Source organism: Mustela lutreola, chromosome 17 (genome assembly GCF_030435805.1).
Source record: "Mustela lutreola isolate mMusLut2 chromosome 17, mMusLut2.pri, whole genome shotgun sequence".
In the NCBI taxonomy this organism is placed as follows: Eukaryota; Metazoa; Chordata; class Mammalia; order Carnivora; family Mustelidae; genus Mustela; species Mustela lutreola.
The window spans coordinates 45,477,359-45,500,618 of NC_081306.1; positions in this window are offsets into that span (position 1 = coordinate 45,477,359).

The following is a 23,260-nucleotide window of genomic DNA, read 5'->3' on the forward strand; positions in this document are numbered from 1 at the left end:
TGAAGTACCACAAGGTGATCTTCAAGATATACTGCCATGTTTTAAAAAAACGAAAAAGAGAACATATATATGCTACTGTTTACATGAGAAACATAAGTAAATAAAAAGGTAGTTATGAGTGCATTTCTTATTTTTGCAAAAACACAGCAACAACACAGGAAGGAGAAACTAGAAACTAAAAAACTGCTTAGGTACAGAAGATGGGTTGGTAACTGTATAAGTAACAGGGGAGGAAAAGGCACTTCCTTAGCTATACCTACTGTTTTCTTTGTAAACATGGTAACATTTTATATATTAAAAATGAAATTGAGTCAACAAGGGTCAAAAATAAAAACACTTGGGGCACTAAGTCAGGGGAGTATGCAACTCTTAATCTTGGGGTTGTGGGTTCGAGCTCCACACTGGGTGTAGAGATTACTTAAAAAATAATAAAGTTTAAAAAAATAAAAATCCTTAAGCCAAATCCCAACATAAACAAGTGAACCTGTTTATTAAGTGGATAATGTAACCACACATTAGGAGGAAAAGGATGAATACGTTAACTTTTGAAAGAGTACTGAAATTTACATATTTGGTCTAATGGAAACAAGCACTACACATACATCTTGGACTCTTCTTAAGAGAATTGGAGTTGGTAAGGGTTTAGGTGTATTAATTCTGAAGTTACTGTGCATGTATTCTAGGATTAAGCCATTGAGTAAATATATTGATATTTTAAGAACTGGGTTTCACTGTAAGAGAAGGGACTTACAAATACAGAATTGGGAAAAGCAGCGTTTGGGTGGGTTAGAATTAAAAATATCCCTATTAACTCATCAAAAGACCCACAAGCAATAACAGGCCAGTAGTAATTAGCCCACATAGCATCCCAACCTTGGTTTCTAAATACCTTTTTTCCAACAGAAGGAACTAGGGCTTTTCAAAGAAAGAGAACAGGGAAGAAAAGATATACTGGAACATCTGTGAGTGTGTGTGCATCAGAAAGTAATTAAGAGCTCGTCTCTGCAGTGACATAACATGGTAGAGTTATACAGGAGATAACATATGAAAATAGAGAATATAGATAGGGAACAGGGAATAGATATAGGGAATAATAGATTATAACACAGTGAATGCAAAGGAATCTGTGAATCATACTGAGATGAAACATATAAATGAACAGGTGAATGAATGAATGAATGAATGGATGGAGGGAAAGAATGGAATGTTTTTCTCAACGATAGAAGGTCAGCTAATAAATGTACAAAGGATGAGAGTTAGAAAATCACCACTCTGGAAACACTGATGCAGTAATGGATCCAGGCAAAAATCATCAACAGATTCTAAACTCTTCTAATTATATTGAACGAAAGCTTATTAAGGAACAGGGCATTTACACAGTCTCAAATTATCTCCCAGCAGATTACTTATTAATTACAAAAGAGAAGAAGGTACTTTCTCAGTGAAGAAATCCAATGGACGCCACCTTAATGAGGGGATTACAAAGTATATTGGTAATGATGGTACAAACTGACATCATAGGACTCTTGGTGTGACAATGAAAAAGACACAACATCATTGGTGTAAGAGTCCAAAAATTCATGATGAAACACTTAGATAAACCCAAACTGAGAAATACTCTTCAAAGCAACTTGGTTTGTATGCTTCAAAAAAGGTAATGATGGGCCACCTGGGTGGCTCAGTTGGTTAAGCATCTGACTCTTGATTTTGGCTCAGATCATGGTCACAGTGTCCTGGGATCAAGTCAGACATTGGGCTCTGTGCTCAGCGGGGAGTCTGCTTGAGATTCTCTCTCTCCCTCTCCCGTTGCCCCACCCCCTCATGCTCTATCTCTCCAAAATCAATCTTTAAAATGGTACAGTCATGAAAACAAGGGAAGACTGAAAAATTGTTTCAGATTAAAGAAAGCTCAATGCTGTACCGATCCTGTATTGATCCTTGCCTGGGAAACAAAGCTACTATAAAAACAACACTGGCACAATTAGTGAAATTTGAATATGGACTGTGTATGAGATAATAATATTGAGTCAGTGTCGAATTTTTTTTAAATCTTATAGTGGTTATACAAAAGAATAGTGTTATTCTTAAGGAATGAACCCTGAGTTATTCAGGAGCAAAATGTCATGAGGTCTTTAGCTTAATGTTTCAGCAGAAATAGGAATTAGAATACTAGAAAGATAAAGCAGATGCACTATATGTTGGATTCTCCAGAGAATCAGAACCAATTAGACATTTGTGATAAGGAATTGGCTCATGAAACTATGGAGGCCACCAAGTCCAAACTCTGAAGTGTGGGCCAGGCACTCTGCTTGGGAATTCCCTCTTGCTTGGGGAAGTAAGTCTTTTTGTTCTATCCAGGCCTTCATTTGATTAGATGGGGCTCACCCACGTCATGGAGAGCTCTCTACTTGACTCCAAGTTCAGTTTAAATGTCAGTCTCATCCACAAACAGCCTCCGAGTTGACACATAAAATTAACATAATAAAAAAATAACCATCGCATGAGGCAAAATCTTAACATCTTGTGAATCTACATGAAAGATGTATTTGAAAGGTACGGTGCTCCCCCTTATAACTTTCTCTGGTTAGACCTTTTTTCCAAGAAAAAATATTTTCTAGTTCTCACTTGTATTTCTTCTCTGATTCAGAGGTAATTTAGAAATCACATTGTAACTTTCCAAACATGGTATATTATGATATTCTTGTTATGGATTTTGAGCCACTCACAAGTGGAAACATTTGTCAACAAGAAAAACAAGGGGGGGATGTGTGGCTGGTCTGGTGTGGTTTCCTTCCTTTTGGGATCCTGACCCCATGGCTTCCTTGGTTCCCTCCAATGCCTTCAAACAGCATTCTGGGTGGGGGGCTTTTGTTTAATAAATTGGGTTTTGGTATTTTAACCCACCTGTGATAGTTATATTTGGCAGGAAGAGTGGTCTAGGGCAAGCTACTCCATCATACCAGAATGTGAAAGTTGGGCTGGACCACATCTTGTTCCAGTCAGATGAACTAGCAGAAAACTGCTCCCAAAGAAAAAAGAATGTGACACTCAGGACCCTGAGATCCCCTTGAAGCAAAAAGAGCTTTCCTGTTTCTCTAAATCCCCAGAGGCGAGCATCTGTGGGGTCCCAGTAAATATATGGTAGTTTATGAATAAAGGAGAGAATCTGTCTGCCTGGCATGCACACCAAGGTCACCAGGGATGACCTATCATACACCAGTCAGTCTTTTCAATCTGTGAAACACCACCAGTCAACTGTGGTCCAACATTGATCCAAGAAGCGCCTACCATCGAGAATGATGGATTCCATGACAGGGACTCAACGTGGGGCTGAAACATGGCCTCATCAGCCTGACTTCGACATACAAATCCTTCCCAATGCACCGCCCCGGAATCAAAGAATCTCTCTCCTGACCAAGTGTCGCTCCCGTGAGTCTACAATTCAGTTTTGGAGGAAAAGAGCCAACATTATTCTTTTGTTCTGTGCCAAACAGTGAAACACAGAAAACACTCCACCTATCCTTCCACGGAGAATAGGCCTGACAATTAAATACAGTCTTAAAATAATTTAGTATTCACTTACTTTAAATAATAATGAGGGAAAATGTGTAATGATACAGCAAAGTGTCCCTGATAGGCTACTAAGTGAAATAAAGCAGTTACCAGTAAGTATAGTGTGGCTGCATTTTTGTTATTTAAAAAGGCTATATATGGGGCACCTGGGTGGCTCAGTCAGTTAAGCATCTGACTCTTGATTTCAGCTCAGGTCACGATTTCAGGATTGTGACTGAGCCCCACGTCAGGCCCCATGATGGGCGTGGAACCTGCTTAAGCGTCCCTCTTCCTCTCCCTCTGTCTTTAAAAAAAAAAAAAACTACATATGTGCACAGCTAAGGTTCTGACGAGATATCAAAATATTAACATCTTTTGACCGTGAGATGATAGCTAATAAAAGTTTTCTTCTTTGACTGGTCTGCAATTATAAATGTTTTATAAAAATGTTTCTACTTATGAATAGCAATTTTTAAACGGTCTCGTTCAAAAAGTGCTGCTCTGGCTTCTTCCACAGAAAGGAAGGAAAATGTCCATTTCTTGCGGCTTTGTGAGGGCAAATGCTTCTGTTGGCTGTTCTAGAAGAGAAGGGGGAAGGTGGCGTAGCCTAGGGATGAGGGATTTATGAGGACAGCTGCCAGCCTGGCCGATGATGGGTGATAGGACCCTTGGCGGGCCACATTTCCCTCTAAGGGACAGGAACTACAAGAAAAAAGGAGAGGAACCCCAGCCAGAGAAGAGCCTGCCCTGCTGAGCCCAGCCCGGAGGGAAGGAAGAGGGCTCTCCGCTTCTGGAAGACAGGAAAAAGACAGCTTCTGCTGTGACTCAAGCTGCTAATTACCCACAGATACCATGAGCAATGACCTGACCCTACGCAGAGCAGGAATCAGGACCCAGTTGGCGGACAGCGACAGTTTCCTCCCTGCTGCAATTGTTTCCTGTGCCACCCTGTGGAAATGGCTTTCCCCAAGCTTCTCAGCTTCTCTGCAGATGTGGCGCGTTATTATGGAAACTGCAGGGGCAGGTGGTTTTGTATCAGGGACCTGGGTCTGCACACAATCTCTTCGGAGGAGTCCGCTCTATGGGAATAGAAGAACAGCCCTCCTGAAGATGCTGGGCCTGGGTCAAAAGATCTCTACCACTCTTGTTCACTTTCACCTTCCCAGTCAGAGCCCCCACTCCCCCATCAAAGATCGTCCCATTGTGCCTTGAGCAGCCAGCAGGGCTGAATTCTGCTTCTGTTTCTTAGAGCTGTGTGACCTTGGGGAAGGCAGCTAACTTCTCTGAGCTTCACTCCAGCCACTCATAAGTTCAGATGGTTAACATTTATAGCTAACATGAATATGTACTAATCTGTTCAGTCCTCACTCCAGCCCATGAGGTAGCTGGTGTATAGTCTGTCCACATCTTAGTGACAAGGGAGCTAAAGTTGAAATGGTTCTAGAATCTCCCCTCACCCATGTCCTCAAAGCTAGATGGTCTTCTGCAAGCCTGCTCTCTTCATGCAAGGCTAAACTAGCTTTCTTAATGAAAATCACACTTTCTCTGCACTGTTGTTGCAAAGAGAAGGGAGATAATATTTGAGGAATATTATCTGACAGGGTCCTCACAGAAAATTATTCTCAATAAATTCTTGTTCATGCATTTGCTGGCTAATGCAAATGTAGGCATCTACGCAACCAGACAAAGAGATTCTAGGGCCAACAAAAAGGTAAGTTCTCATCAATCCATCAAGACAAGGTGTCACTGCATAGCAGCGGCTCTGGAACGGTCCCCTGCCTGGGAATTCCTCGCCATAGCAACATCTCATAGACCAGTGGTTTTCCATCCAAAGTCCTGCCAAACAATATTTTTATATGTATATGGGCTGTGGTTGAGAAAGAAATGAAATAAAGCCAACTTTTTGAAGCTATGTTTGTAGCTTGCAAATAAGGGACCAGGGTGGCTCAGATCTCACAAGGATGCATTGCTGGTTGGTGTTGGTCTACGCTGGTGACTACAGGGGGCCCTCTAAGTGACTTTTCCATTCGAGCCACCACCTCTCATCCCTCCTGGTCATCCCCAGTCACAGGGCTTTGGAGCAGCGAATGTGACGAGAGACAGGGGGGCAGTGAGGAGTCACTGGCAGTTAAGCCCCATAGGAAGAAACACACCCAAAGTCATTACTGCCCAACTGGAAAGGCTCCCTTGGAGAACCACTCGCCATTTTAAGTGCGGCTTCCTCCCGTTGGTTCCAGAAGGCAGAAGCATCAACTGAAATACATAGGTCATATTTTACCAGACATGGTAATTCAGGGAGCTAAGGCTTTGTGATTGTGACAAAACCCTATATTTCAACAAAGTATCTCTTCATTTCCCTGGTGGGTACCCATGCCAGCATGTTCCAGAGGTTAAGAGCTACTGTCTTTGGCTGCACTTGTGATCGGTGGCTAATCAAGGTGACCAAAGTCACAAGTGAGCCACTCAGACCATTTGAGCTTCCACTCAGCAGACCTTGCCATAGGTTCTCTTTGAAACTCCCTTTCATGCACTCTTCTGTCCTTTGTCCTGCATTCAGTGGAGGCTCTGAGGGGATGAGATCTGTCGTATCCCCTCCCTCACCCACAGTGATGACTCAGAAACAGCAAGGACAGATCAAAAGCCCAGCTCCCTCCATAATAAGCACCCCACTCTTCAGAATAAGTCCACATCTGATTATAGGACCAGACTGCATCAGGCTGGTTGATTACCTGGACCAGCTGGAAGCACCATAAAGATAAGAATGGGGGCAGCAATAGATCCAGACCCCAACAGAAAGAATGCAGCATTCAAAACTGCCTCCTTACAAAACCTGCCCCTTGTTTAATCCTAGGCCAACAGGCTCTATACAGAGAACTTGTCTTACGCCATCCCTGCAAATTTTGCAAGAGTCTCTGTAAGATGGTCATCATTGTCCCATCCTACAGACAAGTCAACTAAAACCCAGAGAGCTTGAGCTAAACGTGCCAGGTTGGAATCTAAACACCTCCCAGCACAGTACCTTGTGTGCTGGTGAATTCTCATTAAGGGAATGCATCACTTCAAATTCATGCTTGTTTCCTGAAACCTCACCGCCCCCAGATGCTGCCTTGTTCCAGGACTGAGGGCAGGCTCAAAGCAGGAGATAGAGCAAGAGTTTGGGAAGCCAGAAGATGTTAGGAATATAGATGCCAAGCGGGCCAACGTCAGCAACAGACCTCCAGTCACCAATGGTGCCCGTGTGGGACAGGTGAACACTGTCCTTGGTGCTGACCACAGGTCAAGGGTAGAGCAGGCAGAACCAGATGGAGGCTCAGGAAGGATCACTCTGCCAGGGGACAATCATATTCCAATGGTCTCTGTGTTCTCCTACTGTTTCTGAATTCATGGAGAGCACAGAAAAGGGTCAAGTCTAATCCATTAAAATAGTAACAATCCATCGGAAGCCAACCCAGAGCCAATCCTTTCAGACAGTCGCATGCTTTGTTCTGCGCTTGTATTAACCAGGATTCTTTCTGTGACATCTCACAGGTCACCAAGGAAATCCCGCAGCCCACCTCTGTGAGCTGTCCTGGTCCAAGGATTTTGGTTGTCCTGATCTGAACCACATTCCCACTGCTTGGACTAATGACTGTCACATAGGGTAAAATACAGTGATTGACCCAGCGTGAGTTACATACTCACCCCCTTAACCCAAAGGGACTAAAACCATGGGTGTTCTCTCCAAAGAACAGGGGTGCTGTCTGGGTTGACCAAACAGAAGCACTCATGGCTAGGATGAATGATGAAGAGGGCCCTTTTCAATCCTGGGCTCCTGCATGAGGCTCTGGTTAGCAGAGAAAGGTATAAACTCCTAAAGTCATGGAGGCCTCTGAAAATGTCACTAGGCTCCTCCTGTTTCTTTACTGGAGAATTTTCGATAGGCTCTCCGTGGACTATGAAAAAGAAATTAATCTGCTTTGCTGGGAGTTGAGCCACCTTCTACGATATGAATCAACCTTCCCATGTCCAGGCTTGAACCACGCATTCCCAATAAACCAGTCAATATCCTGTTCCATAAAGACCCTTTGTACCTTCCCGTCTCTGAGCTTTTTCACCATGTGGTGGCCTTTACGTAGAATAACGTTCTTGGTTCTCCTGACACCTACCTGGCAGTGTCCGACTTCCTTCCCTAACCAGGAAGGTGGGGGGACAGGACACCTGACCCCTCCTTAGATGACAGCAGGTCACCTCTTGCAGAAAGAAACCCTAACCCTGGCCCCAGTTGCTCCTTACTGTCTACTCTCCTCTGTACCCACCACTGGTATTCCAAGTGCCGGATGGCTTAGCCCCAGGGAGATCAGAGGATCTGTCCTTCAAAGCCAGTCCTTACCACACGGACCAATAACGTCTCTCTCTTCTGAAATCCCCAAGCACGACTTTATGCCACGTGCCGGTTTGTTGATCAAAAACAACATGAGGCACGTAAAGCCTCCATGCCGGGCCTCTGCCATTTTCAGCAATCAAAAATAATAATCACCATTATTGTCATTGTAACAGAGCCCACTTCCCCTGCTAAGCGGGACAAACATTTGCTAAGCAAACAAATGAATGGAGATGTGAAATGAACAGAGAGAAGCGCAGTAACAGGAACGGTGGAAATCGTAGCACGGGTGTGTGTGCCTTATTTTCATTTTTAAATTTAGACCTATGTTTTTGTTTTTGTTTTTGTTTTAATGAAAATCCTCCAAAACTTGAAAGGACTCCTTCTAGAGGTTTTACCCATTCGATGTGCCTGAGTCACTCCATTTATCAATGGCATCCTGTTTGTTCCACGAAAAGCAGCATCCTATCTTTTTTGGCCCATTTTTTCACAAAGTTACACAGGGCTTCAGGCCTCATGAGAGCTACTGAGGCAGGAAAGGGGAAGAAAGACACAAGGAAGAGCCAGTGTTGCTGATGACCAGAGGGGCCGGCCAGCTGGGTGACTTGCTTCCAGAGGCAGCAGACAAACCCTGGCCTCGGCACCACCCAACCCCCGGAGCCTAAAGGTCCAGTGGAAAGTATGCAAATTCACAAATGTCACTGTCCTCAAATGCCAATGATCTAGTCTCCCTGTGATGGGTCTGGAACAATGCCACAGATCTCACAAATGTCTAAAACATACTAAGTTGAGCAATCGTTCTACTCACACATCTCTATGGTAGGGACCATTCACTGGTGATATCTTCTGTTTTTAAGAATTTATTAATTTATTGGAGAGAGACAGCAGGAGTGCACACAAGAGTGGGAGGGGACGGGAGAGAGGGAGAAGCAGGCTCCCCACTGAGCAGGGAGCCTGACTCGTGGCTCGATCCCAGGACCCTGGGATCATGACCTGAGCCTAAGGCAGACGCTTAACCAACTGAGCCACGCAGGCACCCCCACAGTTTCTATCTTAAAAGCAATATACATGTGCATGTCATTATAAATGTTAAATATATATTTACATGTATTTCATGTAAGACATTTTTTATATTGATAATTATATAACACATAATTATATTATTCTATTTATGTATTTATGCCTACTTTATATCATATTGTATAATGTATTGCGTAAATATATGTGCAATACATTATTATATATGATTACATATGTAACCATATATATGATTTTATTTATTATCATTTATAGGATTTTACATGATTTCTGCCATGTTGGGATTTTATCTTAAAACCTCCGTCGTACGTGGGTGAAGGATGTGCCCGTCCCTTGCTCGCACTCATAACTCCACCCAGGAGCAGACGACACGCGGTGACGTGGAGGACATACTGGCGTGTTTCAGCTACCGCAAGAAAGCATGAACCGTTCATCTGAGCGTCTGCATTTTCATTTCCGCGTCAATGAGAATTTATTTTCCGTCTCCACAGACCCCAAGCACCGGCCTTTAGTTGAGAGTTTGGGAGCAGGTGAGCTCTGATGGGACGTGCCGTAGTAATCACAGACGACCAGCCGGGGAATTAGCTAAACTGGGACGGATTAGCACAAGCTGCCACGCTAACTTGTTACAAACTCCTTTCCTGATAATAACAGGGAAAGGAGACCCAGACTGGAGATTTTTGGCACGCAAATTAGCTTTAACATAGGACTCACTTTTTTTTTTTTTCTAAACATAGAAAGAGGGGAAGGGGAAAGCAACCCCAAAATCATTTAAAAGCTCTCTTAGGAAAGGCATAGACAGGAGCTGCCTGGCGTGGTGGCGAACCCTACCTCTGGGACGTGGCGGCCTCAGGATCTCCCCCATTGAAGCATCTTCGTGCCCACACATGGCTGCCATGTTGGTTCTCATCAGGGGCCGCCCCACTGTGCCTGTTGACAAACATTCTGGGCGAGTCAGGGTGACGAGATCCCTTGGTATGGGGAAGAGGAATGATAATGAGGTACAGAAGAGCCAGAATGCCCATCATGAGTCCTAGCATCCTGGAGAAAACAAGCTCCCCTATATCCATTGCCTTCCTGGCATTTGAGTCATTCTTGGAAGCTTACAAACAAACACAGCCCCTGGTTTAAAAAAAAAAAAAGAAAAAAGCTGGGGGGGAGGGGGTTACTATTCATTGCTGAAGTTTCAGTCGTTAATACTGGAATGGAAGACAAGACCCATGGGTTCAGAGTCAGGCTCCCTCCCTGAGGGGGTGCCTGCACACATTTCTTCATCTCCCTCTGCCTCGGCTTCCCTTTCTGGGCAGTGAGGATAATGGCACCTACACCATAGGTTTTGTCAAGACTCACATTCAAAATTATAAGAAAGCATATCTCAGTGGCAGACACAAAGAGAGTCAATAAACCCCAGGTAATATTGATGTTATCTGTCAATTATCTGACAGGCAAACCAGCTCTAGGTTATAACAAACAGTATGGAACTAAACGGTCTAGCTGTAGAGTAAAATTGGGGGAAGTGGGGTACTAGGCATCTTCTAGATGGACAACAGCAGCTAGCCACTACCTACTTAGTTACTAGACTTCGAGGCAGCCTCGGTCCCACTGGCGTCCCCCACAGGAAGACTCCAGACACTGTGTTAGACCAAAGCATTATTCACACGGAGTTCAGGCTCACCAGTACTGAGGCAGAGGGGTCTACGTCTCTGAGGGAAATTCAGATGAGCTTTGTGCTTCTCAGGACACAAATCTACAAAGGGTAGATTTGGAAACTTCATAAAATACATTACTCAAGCTCTTCTTTATTTTGTTATTTTCTTGCACTTCAAACAAGTCCCAGGGGAGAGCCTCACTCTCTTTTTCCCCAGGTTTCTAACCGGTAGGGGTGCTTTCAGCTTCTCTTTGATTATTACACACAACACACACACCTAAAAAAATACACAAAACCTAAAAAAATTAGCATAGATGGTGCTCGATATCACTGATCATCAGGAAAATGCAAACTGAACCCACAACGAGATCAGCTCACACCTATGAGAATGGTTGTCATCGTCATCGAGAAGGCGACAAGTGTGGGCGAGGAGGCGGAGAAAAGGGAACTCTTGTGCACTGCCAGTGGGAGCCTAAACTGGTTCGGCCTTTCTTCAAAAGATTAAAAATAGAACTATCATATGAGCGAGCAATTCCACGTCCAGGTCCCTAGCCAAAGGAAATTGAAAACAAGATAGCCAACTCCCATTTTGCAGCCTTATTCTCAATAGCCAGGACATGGAAACAACCCAAGGGTCCATCAGCGGATGAATGGATAAAGATAGGATACATACACAGTAGGATATTATGCAGCCATGGGGGGAAAAAAAACACAACAGGAAATCCTGCCATTTGTGACAACATAGATGAACCTTAAAGACATTATGCTCAGGGGTGCCTGGGTGGCTCAGTGGTGAAGCCGCTGCCTTCGGCTCAGGTCATGATCTCAGGGTCCTGGGATCGAGTCCCGCATCCGGCTCTCTGCTCGGCAGGGAGCCTGCTTCCTCCTCTCTCTCTCTCTCTGCCTGGCTCTCTGCCTACTTGTGATTTCTCTCTGTCAAATAAATAAATAAAATCTTTAAAAAAAAAAAAAGACATTATGCTCAGTGTGATAAGACAGAGAAAGACAGATATTCTATGAGATCCCTTCTATGTGAAATTAAAAAAAAAAAAAAAAAAACCCAGAATGGAACAATAAGCATCGGAAACTCAGGGGATGAGGAAGAGGAGAGATGTTGCTGAAGGGTACATGCTCGCAACCAGCAGATAAAATGAGACCTGCAGATCTAATACACAGTGTAGTGACTATCAGCAACAGAACTGTTTCCTAAACATTCAACCTGCTAAGAGAGGAGATCTTTAATATTCCTAACACACAAGAAGATGTGGCAATTTTGTAACACGATAGAGGCGTTCGCGAATGTCATATTGCAACATAAATGTATCAAATCAACATGTTGTATACCTTAAACCCAAACCACATTACGTGCCAATTATATCTCAATTTTTTAAAAGCATATTAGGATCTAAAAACGTCTCTCCTGAAGGCAGACAGAGCGCCGACAGCCGCGGGCTTCACCCCGACCCCCACCCCAGCACGCAGGGCTTCTCAGTGAGCATGCCTGAAGCCCAGAGCCCAGGAAAGGGCTCCCTGGCTGGTTCCCCGTGGCTGTGTCTTTGTTCACACTCTCAGCCAGTCCCCCTGCTTGCCTTTCCGCACACACGGTCATTCACCTGGTCAGTTTCCGGGGGCTGCTGACATCCCACCCAGCACGGTCATCCTCTGTCTCCCCTTCCGGCTCAGGGACCCCTTCATGTGTCTCCTCCCCGCATGCACTGTGATTTCCTGAGCTGGTTCTGTGCTCCAGCGTGATGCCCCACAAGGCCCAGCCCAGGCTATGGCTTTTCTGAACATCTTCTTAGGTCGCGGGACACCTCAAGGTTTCTACTGCTAAAGCAGGGATTCTGTCCTGAAAGCAACCTCAATATGGACTTATGTTTAAGTGATGTAAAAAGTACAAGTCCCTTTAGCTCTCAACCAAATACCATCTTATGGTTTTCTCCTAAGTGATTAAAATGCCAGGAATATTCCATTTTGGAGGTCTAGGACCCATTATCATGCATTCCATAAGGGTCTGGGGACATGCAACTCTTTGCCTGGATTCCATATATTTGGTTTCTGCTCGCCCCAACCTGACGTCCGACCAGCTTGGCCCTTGCCCTCCCTTGGCCCATTTCCATCAGCACCATCCCCCAAATCCCAGCTCTGTACCCTCTGAGACCCCCCTTTTATTGTCAAGAGGGCTGTTGTAGAAATCACTTTTTCCAGATTGTTCCACTTCTTTGCCTCCATTGGGACCTATAGGACCCGCTGCTGCCCCAACCTTCTTGAGTGGGGGATGGTTCCCTTGCCCCACGCTCCCCAATGGAGTGTGAAAGAGAGAGAATTGGCCAACCCACCACCACCACATCAAGACAATTGTTCCAGAACAACAAACTTCGACACTTGGCAGCTCTTGCCATCTGTTTCCACCAACCTCGAGATCATTCTTCATGTTCCCAGCATCCATGAGCTTGCAATGCTGTCACGGGTGTTTCTGGAGGGCAGGCTCCCAGTCTTCCTCTTTGCTCCCCTGTCCCATCATCCTGGACGATTTCAAAATCCTTGTTAAGAACCTAATATCCTGGCTCCGATCACCTGGAATTTCTAGTTTCATACTTATGCTACTGGAAGGCTCTTCAATCCCATCATGTCTGTCTTCGTTCGGCCTGTGGCCAGGACTGCTAGCTGGCAAGATCCACAGTCCCCTCCTCTGCTTGGACACACAGCTAGACCACATTTCCCGGGCTCCCCTGAGGCTAGAGTCACGTGAATGAGCTATAGAGCTAAATGGAAGGGATGTGTGTCATGCTGAGGCCTGGAAACTTCCACCCAGGTTCCTCCATGCCTGTGGGCTCCATGGAATTAAAAGGATCCCTGGACCCACTAGGATCTAGGCTATGTGTTGAAGACAGCAGAGTGTCTCTGTGAGTAGGACTTCTCAAATGCCACTGCAGGAAAGGCATCTCCTCCCGGTGCCATCACATGTGCAAGAAGTGGTCTATTGTGTTTGAACCTGATCTATTATAAAGACTGCAGTTGGACCCATTCGTCTATATAACTAACATACTCTCAGGGGTCGAGCCCTGTTGATTCTCTTTGAGCCGTATCTTTTGGATCAACCCCTCCCTCCCGGACCCACTACTGCCCCCATACGGTCCAGCCTTCACCGTCTCTTCACAGGGTTTATCGCGATGGCCTCTGAGCAGTCTCTCTGCCCTTCAGTGTCTTGCCTCTGACATCTCTCCTTTCACTAAGAATCAGGTTCTTAAAACAAAAAATGGATGCTTCTTCTCGTACCTCTAGAAGGCCTCAGTGCTCACACACTCAATTTCATACATACATGGCAGGGCACTCAAGGTTGCACATGGCCTTGCCCTAAAACACTTCCCAAAATCCATTTGTCTTGGGACCAAAGCAGAGGCACCGTCCCTCATGGCAACCTCCACTTACAGGATTCCTTCACCCCACTCTAGATTTGCCATATATAGAAGCCCTTCTTGTCTTTCAATTTCCAAGTGCCCTTCAAATATGAACTATCACCAGATCTTTCGTTGGGAATGAATCATTCCTTCCTCTACCATTGATGTGATCTGGTATTTCTCCATTATCTCTTCAAAGTGTGCATAGGTCTCTCTGACCAAAATAAGTATTCCTTGGATGGGTTACATCATTGTGTTCATTGTTCTAGTCTCTCAGCTCTCATGCTATGCCCAAGACCTAGCACATGCTTCACAGATAACTGGGAAAGAAGAACACCAAATCCTAGGAAGTGAGAGGAGGAAGGAAGGAAGGAAAAAGAACAAGAGGAGGAGGAAGAGGAAGAAGAAATATGTAGGTTTGCAATTTGAAAGGCTCCCCTTCATAAGCCTGAAGGCCAGGTCCCTCCCTAACAGGCAGTGGAGACTGGACATAAGGACTTAGCAAGCAAATCACCTCTGTAAGCCTCCATCTCCTCATCCAAGAGAATGACGTCCAAAGCACCAACTCTGTAGGGTTACGGAAAACTTGAACTACAGTCCAGCCTGCAGCGAACACGCAATAAAAAGCCCCCACTGATCCTAACTCTCAAGGTGGCTCTGGAAAGAGGCAGGGACTGAAATTTCAAGGCGTCACCCCTATGATGTCACTTGCCATGACTTCCCTGGTAATTACCACCAAGGAAGCCTGCCTTTGCTGGCATGCCCCTGTCCCCTAGATGCCCTCCATCCCTGACACTCGATCCCACGATCCCTGCAATACCTTACGTGCAGATCAAGAGGACCTTCCCGATGGGTTTGATGGGATCCTTACCATGAGGTCATCAAAAACCGTTTTCTTAACAGAGACAGCGTAAGTCGGCCAGTGGCATCCGGAAGCTCTATTTCTTAAGCAGCCAGAATCCCAAACCGCAGTTACCCCGACCTTACCCCATGTGTCTGCAGGTGCGTGGGGACCCCAGCTCTTACCTGCCTCTGCTGTGGTCTGCCTCTGCCTCGAGTTGGGTCTGCCGGAGGCAGCTTCTTGCCTCTTCTGAAGTCTGCCTTTCTTCCTCACCTTAACTATACACGAAGATGGAAATTTTCACTTGTACGTTTGTTTTTCTTCCCTCTTACACCTGCCACCGTGGCCTCGTTCAGGGGCACAGGCTGAGGTTGGCCACGGCTCTTTGTAATACATGTTGGCGAGATATGGCGTGGCACCCCCTCTCTGCGAGGCCTTTTCCCCGGTCTTCAGGTGAGATGTCTGCTCCCCTCAACCCACTGGCATTTCCTGCTGGGGGCAGCAGGGCTAGCAGAGGTCCCCGAGGTCATGACCTGCCTGGAGGGGACCCCTGCCAACTTCAACCCCATGCGCTCCTGAGCGTCGCCTCCAAATGCCTCATTCTCTGCCTGCAAGTAACCATCGTCCGTTTTCTCCCTGGAAGGACAATCCAAACAGAGAAACAATTAGCTTGAGAGCCAGAGCACACCGTTTACACCAGGCTTTCCTTGTGCATTCCTCGTTCTTGCTACTTTACCCATGATTTGTGCCTTGACACCCCCTGGATATAGAACGCTCTGTATGCACATGCGCACGCGCACACACACACACACACACACACCCCAATGAAACAGACACATTGATGGATGTCCTCTTATTTTTCTGTCATTCACTTAGTAACATGTCTTGTTCCAAAGCATAATAGCTAGTAGTTTGTAGATTGTGTCTCGCAGGGGAGGAAATATATTAGAAATGGTCTTGCTCTGCATAATCTTTTCCATGGTACCATTTGGGAGGAAAGATATTTACCTATTGACCTGCTCCCTGAGGAGAAGGGCGTCATCTTTGGATAGAATGTGCGGTCAGGGAGACGAAGGGACGGAGGCTCATTTGTTCGAAATGCAAACGTGGCCATGTTCCAGGAAGTAAGTTGACCTTGCGGATTTCACCCAGACGCAACATTGTGTGGGAGCCCCAGGATCCTTGCTGTCGTCTTTACTGACATTTTCCTGCTGTGAGGAATCCTAAGCTCCTTCAGACTTCCAAGAATCATTGTGCATGTCCGGGATCTTGCCTTCTGTCCTCCACCTCCCGTTCACGGAGTCACCACGTGGCGCTCTAGTGAAGCAGGTGCATCGGGGCAGGCTAACTTGAGCTGAGGCCCCGTGTCTGCACTCCGGTATCTACACGTGGAGGGGAAGGTGGGGTGCGAACAGGGCTAATGACTGATGCGGAGATGGGATCCCAGGGCAGGGGCGTCAGATGACAAGGCTGTAGGAACACATGGTAAAAGCAGTAACTCTGAGCTATGTCCAGAAAGCTGAGCAGGAGCTTCTGGGTAGGTAAAGGGCAATTTAAGCAGAGAGAAGAGGACACACAGCAGGACATGTCCAAGCAGAGTTTGCCGGTGCTGGGGGGACCACAGAGACCTCCAAGATTCCACCTGCATCAAAAGAGCAGAGGGAAAGAAACCATCCTTAAAAAGAGAGAGAGAGAGAGAGAGAGAGAGAGAGAGAGACTTCTATTCATTTGGCAAGCACTTAATGAGCACCCACTGTATGCCCTACACCGTATCCAAGCATCTCCCTGAGTGATTTTATTTTATTTTATTTTAAGGATTTTATTTATTTATTGCACAGACAGAGATCACAAGTAGGCAGAGAGGCAGGCGGAGAGAGAGGAGGAAACGGGCTCCCCACCGAGCAGAGAGCCCGACGTGGGGCTCGATCCCAGGACCCTGGGACCACGACCTGAGCCGAAGGCAGAGGCTTTAACCACTGAGCCACCCAGGTGCCCCCCCTGAGTGATTTTAAAGAAGGTATGGGTCCCAGGGCACCTGGGTGGCTCAGTCAGTTAAGCATCTGTCTTCAGGTCATGAGATCAGGGTCCTGGGATCAAGCCCCACTTTGGGCTCCCTGCTCGCAGGTGACCTGCTTCTCCCTCTCCTCCTTGCTCATGCTCTCTTTCTCTCTCTCAAATAAATAGTTTAAAAAATAAAATAAAAAGTAAAAAGAACGTATGGGTCTCCAGATGGCAAATCCTGGCATGGAAGCTAGGTCATCTACCAGACACCTACGTCCGCGTCACTTAGACAAGAGGCCGTGAGAGGTTCTACGTCAAGGCTGCAGAGCACAGTGGCTCGGAATGCTGGGTCTGCAGCATGGGTCCAAGGTCCAGCAGCCCCAGTCCCGAGCTGCAACACATTGCAATTCCTCTCTTCATCCGTCTCTTAACCCGATTCGAAGGTAATAATGGCACCTCCCTCTGGATTCTTCTTCTTAAGCACCCACAAAACTCCTGGCAAGGAAGGAAGCACTGTGTGCTTTCTGTATATATTAGTTTGTTAACTAAATAAATTGGGTTTTATTGGAAAGCATATTAAAAAGCGGTCCCTGCCTTCAGGAGCTGAGGATAAGAATTATCACCTGATTCCGAAGGAGAGGAGCTATTCACAAATCCTGGCAATAAAAACCGAGCTGCACCTCCAAATAAAAGAGACTTGCCCTGGTTCTCAAATCACAGCTGCTCTTGAAAACTGCTAATTTGGGGAACCTGGGAGACGTCCGTCCCCTTCCAGACTAATCCTCCTTCATAGCAAAAACAGTAACAATTCGGAGGCTTTGCTTGGGGAGGAGAGAAATAACAAACCGTGAGGGTTACATTGTGTCTCTGGCCGCAGGCTATTTTCTACAAGGATGAATGAAAACCATCTTAAATGTCCTCTCTGTTGCCTCTTTGTGTTCTCCCTCCCCATTCTTCAGGCGGAGCAAACTTCACAGCTTTCCAGTTTAAAATAAAGCATTTGGGGGCATCTGGGTGGCTCAGTTGGTTAAGGGTCCGACTCTTAACTTGGGCTCAGGTCATGATCTCAGGGTCATGAGATCGATCTCCAAGTCAGGCTCTGCACCGGGTAGGGAGTTGGCTTCAGATTCTCCCTCTCCCTCTGCACCTAACCCCCTCCAAAAAAAAAAATAAATAATAAGATAAAATAAAACTTTCAATGCCGAGTAAAATTCAGACGGTATTTACAGTTGCTCCTGGTTAGTTTGGATATGAAGTTGTTTTTTAGAAATCAAAAATCTCCTTTTCTCTTTTACCTCTTGGGTCAGGTACCAATAAGGGTGAGGGGAAAACATAGGTTGACCAATTCCCAATAGTTGCTCTCACAAAAATACCGGCTGTTACGTTTTCTGTTTGTCAGCTCCAGGGTCAAGAGGCGGCTTGGATTATCTACCCAAATAGCAGGAGAGGGAAAGGGATGTTCATTTCCTTCAGCAAATGTGGTTGACCAACATCTTAAACCAAGGGTCCAGGACAGAGTCAAGCCTCCTCTTATCATTGAAGATGCTAGATCCGGTCTCACTTAGTGCTGTTTCTAAGGGTCTCGGGGAGATGTTGCTGGGCTGTGTCGGTCCCCAGGGTAAGAGCACTTGGCATGTGGGGGAGGGGCCCCAAGGTTAAGGTCCTGGCATGTCAGGGCTTCGCCCTCATCCTGCTGGGTTTGGATGGACAGAGCTGTCCTTTTCTTTATGTCCTTTATCAGGAGAGGGAAGAGGTGACCATGACGATATCAGGAATTAACGACATGCTCTAATCATGCTTGGTTCTTGGGTTGGCCCCTGATTAGGACTACCAGAAGGAAGGGAGGGAGGAAAGAAGCCAAGCTTTCCGGCCAGTGCCAGAAGAAGATAGATATGTGGGGCGCCTGGGTGGCTCAGTGGGTTAAGCCGCTGCCTTTGGCTCAGGTCATGATCTCAGGGTCCTGGGATCGAGTCCCGCATCGGGCTCTCTGCTCAGCAGGGAGCCTGCTTCCTTCTCTCTCTCTCTCTGCCTGCCTCTCTGCTTACTTGTAATCTCTGTCTGTCAAATAAATAAATAAAATCTTTAAGAAAAAAAAAAAGAAGGTAGATATGTAAGCTAACCATTATCTGTCTTAGCTGGCTACCAGAAGACATTATATATACTCTTTAACCCGAAATGCAGGTTTCTGAGGGTTACAGCAAATAAGCTTTGAACCTCAGCCTTCATACAAATTAGAAATTCTCACCTCCCTCTTGCCAGGGGTCCTGTTTAAACATCCCTGCCTCCTGGGAGCCCAGAATTAGGTCCCCTTTGCTGCCCACTAAGAAAAAGCTCTGCAAAGCTACCCTTTCAAAGGGCGATCCCTTACCCGCCACAGAGGGACACAGCCTGGATGGAAGGATACTGTTAAATATGAGTTTGATTTAGTGGCTCTGATTTTATCTTTTGTACTGTGCAAAGAGAAAAAAAGGCAGTAATGTTTTATCCACAGTTACATGGCAAGCATATTGTACACTTCAATTAGATTCCCTTTATCTAGCACATCCTGCCTTAAGTGAAATGATGCCTTGTGTTTCTCCATCCCCAGGCAGGCACACGCAGCCCCTGTTGAGGGCTCCAAGATGCTTTATTAAACAGAAAATTAATATAATGCTATTGTCTCAGCTGGCAGCTTCATGAGAGTTAAAGACTTTGCAGTATTTTATTATCAGAACCAAACCCCAACTTCTGGGACTGGCAACAGGAGACTTTACCCAGATATGCTTGGCCCAGGGGGAGACTGTGTTAAGTCCCAAGGGGAAGCTTTGGCTACAGCCACACGATGCTGAGAGTATACAAACTGAGCCACAAGCCCAGCTCTTTCCCCGGAAAGATCAAATGGGCCTTCACATGATGTATAAACTGAAGAGATATGGAGGATTTGTGTAGATTCCACCTTTTTACTCAATAAATGTTTAAATGGGTCCCTTCTATGCCAGGCTCTGTAGGTCCCCAGCGGAGGGGAAAGAGCTGCACTCTGGCCTACAAGGAGCCCACCGTCTAATAAGGAGAAAATTGGGCAACAAAGCATTGGAATACCAAAGGCACATGGCAGACCCTGTTGTCGTTATCATGGCCTCAATATTCAATCCCTTCTCCCTTTTTTCTTGCTGGCAGGTGCCAATAACCAGGTTTGGCGGAGGGATGTGCCCGACTGTATACCCATTTTTTTCAGCTTCTTGTGCAGCTAGCTAGGATTGGGCAAATAACATAATTCTAGACAATTAAATGTTTAAGGAGAGGCCCAGTGGCAGATTGTGGGATCACTTTTCCTCTCTTGAATGAAGAGGACAGACAGGGCCAGTGCTGCCCTTTGGCACTGAACATAGATGTGATGTCTGGTGCATGGGCAGCCCTGTTGTAACCATGAGGTGAAAAGCACAGAAATGAGAGCTAACATGAAAAGAATGGCAGAGCACCAGGACAGAAAAGGCCTGGCCTCCTGGTGACAAGACTGAAAAGTCAATACCAATTATCACCCAAACCTGGATGCTCTGTTTCATAAGAAAAAAAGGACTTTATGGTTTTTTTTTATTCTTTAAGCCATTCTTCATCTAGTTTTCTGCTACTTGTATAGCCACATATAATCCCAGCAGATACTGGCATCAGAGCTACAGGTGTATATAGGTTACTGAGAAAAGCGTAATTACTTTTGAGGTGGGAAAGGTGAATGGGAGGTAGGACTTCTTCCTTGAGAGGATATACTTCTTCCTTGGAATGGCATTTTATTTTTTTAAAGATTTATTTATTTATTTTAGAGAGAGAATGTGCCCTAGTGGGGTGAGGGGCAGAGGAAGAGAGAGAGAGAGAATCCCAAGAAAGCTCGCCTTGGAGCTTGGAGCTCAGTAGGGCTCCATCCCGTGATTCTGAGATCATGAACTGGGGGAAAACCAAGAGTCAGATGCTCAACCACCTGAGACAGGTGCCCCATAGAGAATGACGTTTTACATCAAGTTTCCGTGAACACACGAGTCCCCTGGGGCGGGGAAGGAGGTGTGCAGAAAATCCGGACACTAGGTAGAGGGAGCAGCGGGTGCCTCAGGGTAGCACGGGCGGCAGGAAAGGGAAGGTGTGAGACGATGCTGTGTGAGGACAGGAACATAAGAGTGTGAGCCGCTGGGGAAGTCAGTTCAGGAAAGTAATGAAGGTTGCAAGCGGGTGCGTGATGTGATGGGTTAGAAAGACAATCCCATGGAAAGTTGGCTGGTCCTGCTCTTGGGGTCCCAGGGAAGCGATGCTTTAACATTTACCGAGGTCCAGATGACTCCGCAAGACCTCAAAGCGTGGGCTCACTTTCTGCCTGAACACACACTGTACCTCTGCTTTGTTCAAGAAAATAACCAAACAGGAGCCTTCTGAATATAAAAAATAAGAAAAAGGAAGAAACCACCGTGGTTCCCATAAGATTAAAGTCAGACAGCCCTGCATACACTAGAAACTTCAGACAAGGTCTGCTACGTTCTGAAATGCCGTTTGTTTAATAATTTGTAACATTTTATGTAAAAAGATACATAAAGAGCTCTACACCAAATGTTCCTTTGATGGAGAACTCCCCCCCCCTTTTTTTTTTTTTTAAAGATTTTTATTTATTTATTTGACAGACAGAGATCACAAGTAGGCAGAGAGGCAGGCAGAGAGATGGGGGAAGCAGGCCCCCCGCTGAGCAGAGAGCCCGATGCGGGGCTCGATCCCAGGACCCTGAGATCATGACCTGAGCCGAAGGCAGAGGCTTAACCCGTTGAACCACCCAGGCGCCCCAGGCGGGGCTCTCCTTTCTTTGCGAAAATCGTGTGCTCCGGACAGCTGTCCTAACTTGGGCTCAAAGAAAACCCTCTTTCTTTCGTTCAGAAATTCTAAAACGTTTCTTCCTCTTGAGTTGACACAGAGGATAACTGCAATGGAGCACGCAGGAAAAGGGGCGAGGTTGGGAAGGTGGTTCTAGGAAGATCCGTTTGGGTACAATTTTCTAATGACCTGGAACTATACTCCAGAGCTATACTCCCCTATAGTATATAGGGTTGAACAACATTTGCATTTCAAGCCTGGTGCCTGGGCGACCTTACTTAAACTTTCACCCACTGGGTGAGGTGTTACATCCCCATTTTAGAAATGAGGAGACTGAGGGTCGGAAGCCCAACTGACTGTCCAAGTTGGCACAACAACAGACAGGAGGTGTGGTTCCTATGCCCACGTCCGTGTGGCCCACGGCACTGCCTGACACCTCCCCAACCCCCCACCCCCCACCATCTATGTGTAGAGGGACTGTTTGCCTCCAACTGGATGTGGGGACCCAGTAGGCTCCGCAACCTTAGACGCTAACACCAGGAACCTGAGAGAGACCGCAGGGAGGCCGGTCGGGAAGGACGCACTACCGGCCTGAGCCAGTAGGTCCTCTGGAAAAGCCCATACAGAATTGATTGCACATTAACCACCCATGAGCTAATGCTATCAAGAGGGCTATTTAATGGCCTTACCCAGGAAAAATCATGGCAGTTTTGTTCCTGCCCAGCGAGGAAATCCATTTTCACTTAGGACATCCACCAGGAGCTTCCACAGCCCGCCGAATGGAATGAAGCATGGATCCCATGGCCCCATCTGGAAAGAACACAGGTGGTAATTCTGATGGCTAACATTTATCGGGCGTGCACGCCACGCCAGGCGCAGCCCCGAGGGCTGTCTGTTCACTGTCTCACGTGGTCCCTGGGAGATGGGTGAAAATGGCATCTTGATTCGGCAGATGAGAAGAGTAAGGCGTGGAAGGAAGGGTTGCCATAAGGTGACCACGTGTAGCCAGTGGCCGAGCCTACAAAATCCAAGATCCAGAGGCCAGTTCCATTAGAAGGGAGGCAGAGCTGGGAAGCCGAAGGGTCCCTTCCTGGAGTGGTTCATCAGGGTCATTACCAAAACATCAGACAGCCCCAGCATCGGCCAGACGGGCTGCATGCTGGCCGTGGGCTCCCCACTGTGGTAGGTGGGCGCCCAATGGCTGACCATCTGGCCTGGTGATGAGCAGGAAGCCAGGGGCGTGCCAAGTGTCTTGGAGGGAAGCCACGTTTCTCCAACACCAGCACAATAAAGATCTAATCCTCAAAACAAACTTTGAACCGGGGTTTAAATGAAGATTGAGTATCTTTACCTGCTTTATTGTATTTCATGGTGCTCATTAATGCCTTCCTTCGAGAAGCAAGCATTTACTGAGTAACTCGTGTATACCAGGCACAGCTATAAGTGATAGAAATCCCCCCAGGCGGGGACACCCACGACAGCGCAACTCTTCCCTGCGGCACCTGACTTGTGTTTACTCTGACACGGTTCCCCATGTCCCCCATGGCCTGAGGGGCAGGGACTGCATCTCTTAAATTCTAAATCTCCAGACCCTC